Source organism: Salvelinus alpinus, chromosome 2, assembly GCF_045679555.1.
Source record: "Salvelinus alpinus chromosome 2, SLU_Salpinus.1, whole genome shotgun sequence".
Classification (NCBI taxonomy): domain Eukaryota; kingdom Metazoa; phylum Chordata; class Actinopteri; order Salmoniformes; family Salmonidae; genus Salvelinus; species Salvelinus alpinus.
Genome location: NC_092087.1, coordinates 93548183 through 93554084, shown reverse-complemented (window position 1 = coordinate 93554084; position 5902 = coordinate 93548183). Strand labels below are relative to the sequence as shown.

General features: G+C 39.8%; 1 long non-coding RNA gene across 1 annotated transcript; it reads left to right on the top strand.

Moving 5' to 3' along the window:
* Positions 1 to 298: 298 nt before the first annotated feature.
* On the top strand, positions 299 to 2197 carry LOC139568264 (uncharacterized). The gene is made up of 2 exons (XR_011673562.1): positions 299 to 964; positions 1361 to 2197. It is a non-coding gene; the product is annotated as an uncharacterized lncRNA (long non-coding RNA).
* The last annotated feature ends 3705 nt before the right edge of the window (positions 2198 to 5902 follow it).

The following is a 5902-nucleotide window of genomic DNA, read 5'->3' as shown; positions in this document are numbered from 1 at the left end:
ATGCTAGTGGCCTGACCTGAAATTACCCCTGAATAATATTATGACAGTTTTTCATCTATCATCATGTCAGTTACCGACAATTTTCTTTCCTTGTTTAGAAACATGCTGAACTAGTTCCTGCTGATGTCTTCAAAACCAACGGTGGAAAATGTTCCCAATTGTCACACTTGAGTAAAAGTAAGTTCCAAATATCTCTAACGGTCGCCCCAGCGTGAGTTTTTTTATGCACGTGATATTAGAACGTTCTCTCCATTCCAGAATGTGTTTGTTATGTAACAGTACATTTAATCCACGCTGCCCTCAAACAAAAGCACGCAGCCTGTTTTTATTTGTCAATTTTAAATTATTTCTAACAAGTTTTTTATTTTCTAATAACAGTTTGAAATGAGGTGTGTTCCGCCTCATTCATTCACATAAAAGTAGTCATTTTTACTTTTGCGGACCAATTAATTTTTTTGACATTTCTGACCCGGACAAAATTCCCCAAACACTTCTCAATTGTTTGTGCAGGACATTTACTCATCTGCCGTCCTGCATACACGTGTTCATATTATTCCACCTGTCGCCTGCATCGAAATCAAAGTTGTTTTCGTTACCAATAATACCTTTGGAAATGTGTGCGTTTCTATCAAAGTTCCTTATTACGTTATAATAGTTTCTGCATGTCGTGTTATGTCGTTTCTACTGTAGCATCATGTTTTTGTGTATATTCCTTATAACCGCGGACACGCGATGTAACGTTACTCATTTCATAACATTTATGGTGTTATACTCAATGCTTAGGTAGCTAGCTACATTCTCCTATTAGCTCTGGAAAACAATGCTAATTGCGTCAGGGAAGTATTAGCATGTGTTGTATTTTGAAGCTACCCTGGCCTTATGACTCCCAAGTGGCACAGCGTCTCAGTGCTAGAGGCGTCACTCCAGACACCCATCTTCAAATCAAGACTGCGTTTCTATCAAAGTAAGTGCCTAATTACGTTATTGTGTCGTGTTATACCGTTTCTACTATAGCTCACTGTGTGAATGGAGCATAATATATTTGTATATATTCCTTATAACCGCGGACACGCGAGGTAACGTTACTCACCTTTTATGGTGTTATATTCAATCGTGCTTATGTAGCTAGTTACATTATTCTATTAGTTCTGTAAAACAATGCTAAATGCGTCAGAAGTATTGGCATGTTGTATTTTGACGCTACCCTGGAAAAATTGAAAAATATCTTATACCACTTGGTCGTTTTCTGAGTGCATTCCACAAAGCTGTTTATCATCCACTGCCCCCATTTTGAGGTAATAGTCAAGCACGCAGTCTGGTTTCATGTTTCTCTGTCTGGTTTGTTTCTCTCTCCCGTCAGGTGGTCCACCTTCCCTGTGGCCGACATGGTTGCTGTATGGACAGTGGAGAGGACATGGACGTCTCGTTTGTCATGCCACTTTACTGCCAGCTGTTAACATTTCTTATTTTGTATAATGGGTCATTTAGGATGGTAGTAGCGTTGATGAAATGCAGTCATAGCAGCAGAACTAGAAAGCAGTCTTTACTGTCACCAGGAATGTATACATTTCACTAATTGTGGTTGTCCCCCACTCCTGGCTCTCTCTTATCCTGTAGCTCCAAGGCATAGCAATTGGTCTCTACTATGTCTCCCACCAGCTCCTCTGTCAGAAACAACTTGAAGCACTCTGCCTCAGTTGGAAATGGCAAGGGGCGTTGCACTCCAGACTGGGACTCATCAAAGCAAACACCAGGGCCAGGAGGGGTGAAACAGCAGGGCCAGGAGGGGTGAAATGACTGGTGGCCTTCCAGCTACCACAGAACTCCTGTACTTCATCCACTGTTGGTATGCCTCCATCACCACCAGCATCTTCAAAGGGAACTGGGACTTTGTCAGTGGACAAGGGAAATTCAGATTCAGGGTTCTCAATGGCTACAAGGTTGGGGGGCAGCTCCTCACTGTCACTGTCAGAATCTGATTCCTGACTTTCATACTCAGACTCATTGTCAGAATTTAAAAAAATCTCCAGAATTTCCACATTTGTTTGTTGTCTCCTTTTGAAAGACATTGCTAATGCTTCAGCTCATCTCACTAGCTACATACATAAACAACAACACTGAATGGTTTAGAGTGAGAGGGTACGTGGTTGACTGCCGGCACGCGCCACTTGTATCAATAAATCACTATCAGAAAATGTTTTGTGTGGCAATTATTTGTGTATTTACGGTTTTATTCACATGTTTTCAAATCTAGGTGACAAATCATGCATTCCGATTCTTGCACAGATTGTAATGGGCACATATTATGTGTGTAAAACACTTTTTTGAAGGTTGTACTGATTATGATGAGCTAAGCTAATTCCAGCTGTGTAGTCATGTTTGTTGACGTTCAATGCATTCTGGGTTCACGTAATCGTCTGTTTGACCAAAGATGTTATAACAAAATGAGGTGAGTAAGAGTTCACTCGTTTTTTGAGGACTTCCGGAAATGAATGGTGGGATGTGAACGACGGTAGACGACACACCCCTTCAACATGCATACTATAAACAGACCAAACTCATCTCGTCTTCTCTTATTATCTTCGGTTTCTGTGAGGAAAAAAAAATGCATGGCTGCGCGCTGAAACTAACCGTCGGATTACTTTCGATTTCTAAAAAGTGCTTTACCTAATTATTTCGATCAATGGTGTGCTCACCCGTGATGTGATTAATTATACATAATAATTGCTATTAGCTAATTCATATTGTAGTTTGTCAGCCGAGAGTTAGAAAATATGACTGCTTGTGTTGGGTCAATCTTTCCTCAGCGCTAGGACAAATGTAGCCTACATTTTTCCGGTTAGGATGATTGTGTTATGCTATATATTCTTCTGTGAATATCTGAACATTGAATCCAAAAATAAACTGCTCACATTCTGGACATAACTTTGTAAGGACTGTGTTTGTGTAAATAGTTTCTGAAAAAAGTGTGGCCAGCTCAAACGCTGATTGTTGCGTCATTCGAAACTGGCCGTTCTAAACGAGCGTTCTAAATGAGTGTTCTAATCACACGGGTGTGATCGTACGCTTCAGGGACCACTGTAGAACGATCACACCCGTGTGATGGTACGTGTGAAAGGGTTAATAGAAAATGACTGAAGTAAAAGTGAAAGTCACCCAGTAAAATACTACTTGAGTAAAAGTCTAAAAGTATTTGGTTTTAAATATACTAAGTATCAAAAGTAAATGTAATTACTAAAATATACTTAAGTATCTAAAGTAAAAGTATAAATAATTTCAAATTGTTTATATCAAGCAAACCAGACAGTAATATTTTCTTGGTTTTTTAATTTACAGATAGCCACTTGGACATAATTTACAAACACAGTGTGTGTTGTTTAGGTAGTCCACCAGATCAGAGGCAGTAGGGATGACCAGGGATGTTCTCTTGATAAGTGCATGAATTAGACCTTTTTCCTGTCCTTCTAAGCATTCAAAATGTCTCTTCGGCCAAGTCTGAGGTCCTGAGCGCTCTGGAGCAGGTTTCCATCAAGGAAGTCTCTGCACTTTGCTCCATTCATCTTTCCCTCGATCCTGACTAGTCTCGCAGTCCTTCCCGCTGGAAAACATCCCCACAGCATGATGCTGCCACCACCTTGCTTAACCGTAGAGATGGTGCCAGGTTTCCACCAGACGTGACGTTTGGAATTCAGACCAAAGAGTTCAATCTTGATTTCATCAGAGCAGAGAATCTTGTTTCTCATGGTCTGAGTGTCCTTTAGGGGCTTTTTGGTCACTCTACCATAAAGGCCTGATTGGTGGAGTCTTGCAGAGACGGTTGTCAATCTGGAAAGTTCTCCCATCTACACAGAGTACTTCTGGAGCTCTGTCAGAGTGACCACCAGTCTCCCCTGATTGCTCAGTTTGGGCAGCTGCCCACCACTAGGAAAAGTGTTGGTGATTCCAAAATTCTTCCATTTAAGAATGATGGAGGTTACTGTGTTCTTGGGCACTTTCAATGCTGCAGAAATGTTTTGGCACCCTTCCCCAAATCTTTGCCTCGACACCATCCTATCTCGGAGCTCTACGGACATTTCCTTCAGCCTCATGTCTTGGTTTTTGCTCTGACATACACTGTCAACTGTAGGACCTTATATACAGTGGTGTGCCTTTCCAAATCATGAATTTACCACAGGTGGACTCCAATCAAGTTGTAGAAACATCTCAAGGGTGATCAATGGAAACAGGAAGCATCTGCGCTCAATTTTGAGTCTCATAGCAAATGGTCTCAATACTTATGTAAAGAAGGTTTTTCTGTTGTTGTTTTTATATACATTTGCAAAAACTCTAACAACCTGTTTTCACTTCGTCATTATGGGGTATTGTTTGTAGATTGCTGAGGAATTGTTTTATTTCATCAATTGTGACCGACCTGCTCAAATCAGTAGTATGAAGCAAAATTTTAACTTCTAGTTCCTCCCAAACCCGGATCCGGGCTAGTCTGCTTGCTAATTCAAGAGGGAAAAAGGCCATTCTAAAACCAAACACCAAACCCGGATCCGGGCTAGTCTGCTTGCTAATTCAAGAGGGAAAAAGGCCATTCTAAAACCAAAGAACAATTGTTCCCGACAAAGGACCCCTTGTACAACATTCTGATGGAAGATCATCAAAAGTAGGACCCATTTATGATGTTATTTCATATATCTGTCAAACATGTTTACTATTAGTTTGCACCCAGATTTTGTGCGCTCTCTCGCTATAACGTAAGCTGGATGTCGTACTGAAGTTATTTTTAGAATTCTAACACGGTGATTGCATTAATTAAACTGTGTTTTTTCATTGGATAAAAGTAGAGACTCAGAGCTACAAAATGGTATATCATACACTGCATTTGAGGAACAATGTGTCAGTAATTCTGCTTTGAAAGTTGATAAACTTGTAAATTAACTTTTGTGAAAATGGCCTTTGAATATTTAGGTACTTACTGGAGAGCTCTCCTTTGTTTTCACCCATTCAGTAATGTCCACACCCTCTTAAGTCAGTCCCACCCATCTCTTTAAGGATTCACATGTGAGGTCGTGTAGTAAAGTTTAAGACAACAAATGTTAAAAGGAACAATTCTAGGTAAACAGTGTCCAGATATAAATATTTAAAATAATATTGGATGACACAAACCCAGACACACTTGTCTAAATTGATGGGTCATGTAAAAGAAATTGTGAAACAGCAACCAAAGCAGCGGATCAGACAGTGAGGAGACAAACAGGATATTCTCTTGCTCACCTCTCTTAGAGGCTTTTATTTACAATACTAACCAGTGCAAAAAAAACATTATGATATTTTAAAAAAAGTTTACGCTCAAACGGCTTTCCTGTAAAGTAGTGATCCTCCGACATACACCTAGTTTCCTGAAACGGGTCACTATTTTCGATTAAGTCTGTAACATAACAAAATGAGGAAAAAGTCAAGGGGTCTGAATACTTTCCGAAGGCACTGTATATATCGAAGGAATGAAAGATTGTTATTTGTTTATAAAGATTCAGTTATTGTTATATTCTTTGAAGACAGTATAGAGAGAGACATGAGTACAACACAGACAGACAGACAGACAGACAGACAGACAGACAGACAGACAGACAGACAGACAGACAGACAGACAGACAGACAGACAGACAGACAGACAGACAAACCATGAAGGCAGCCAAGTAAATACATATTTCATTAATTTAGAGTAAAGTACAAAAATACAATAAATAAAATGTGTGTTTTTTATGACGAAAAAGCAATTGTCAATAATGTATTACCAAAGCGGTCCCCAGAGGAAAAAGGCCATGCCTTGCTGGTTCCTGGCACAAACTGGTTTAAGAAAGCCTGTAGATGTGGAACTTTTAGTAGGACAATCATGGTGAATGATGACACTGTA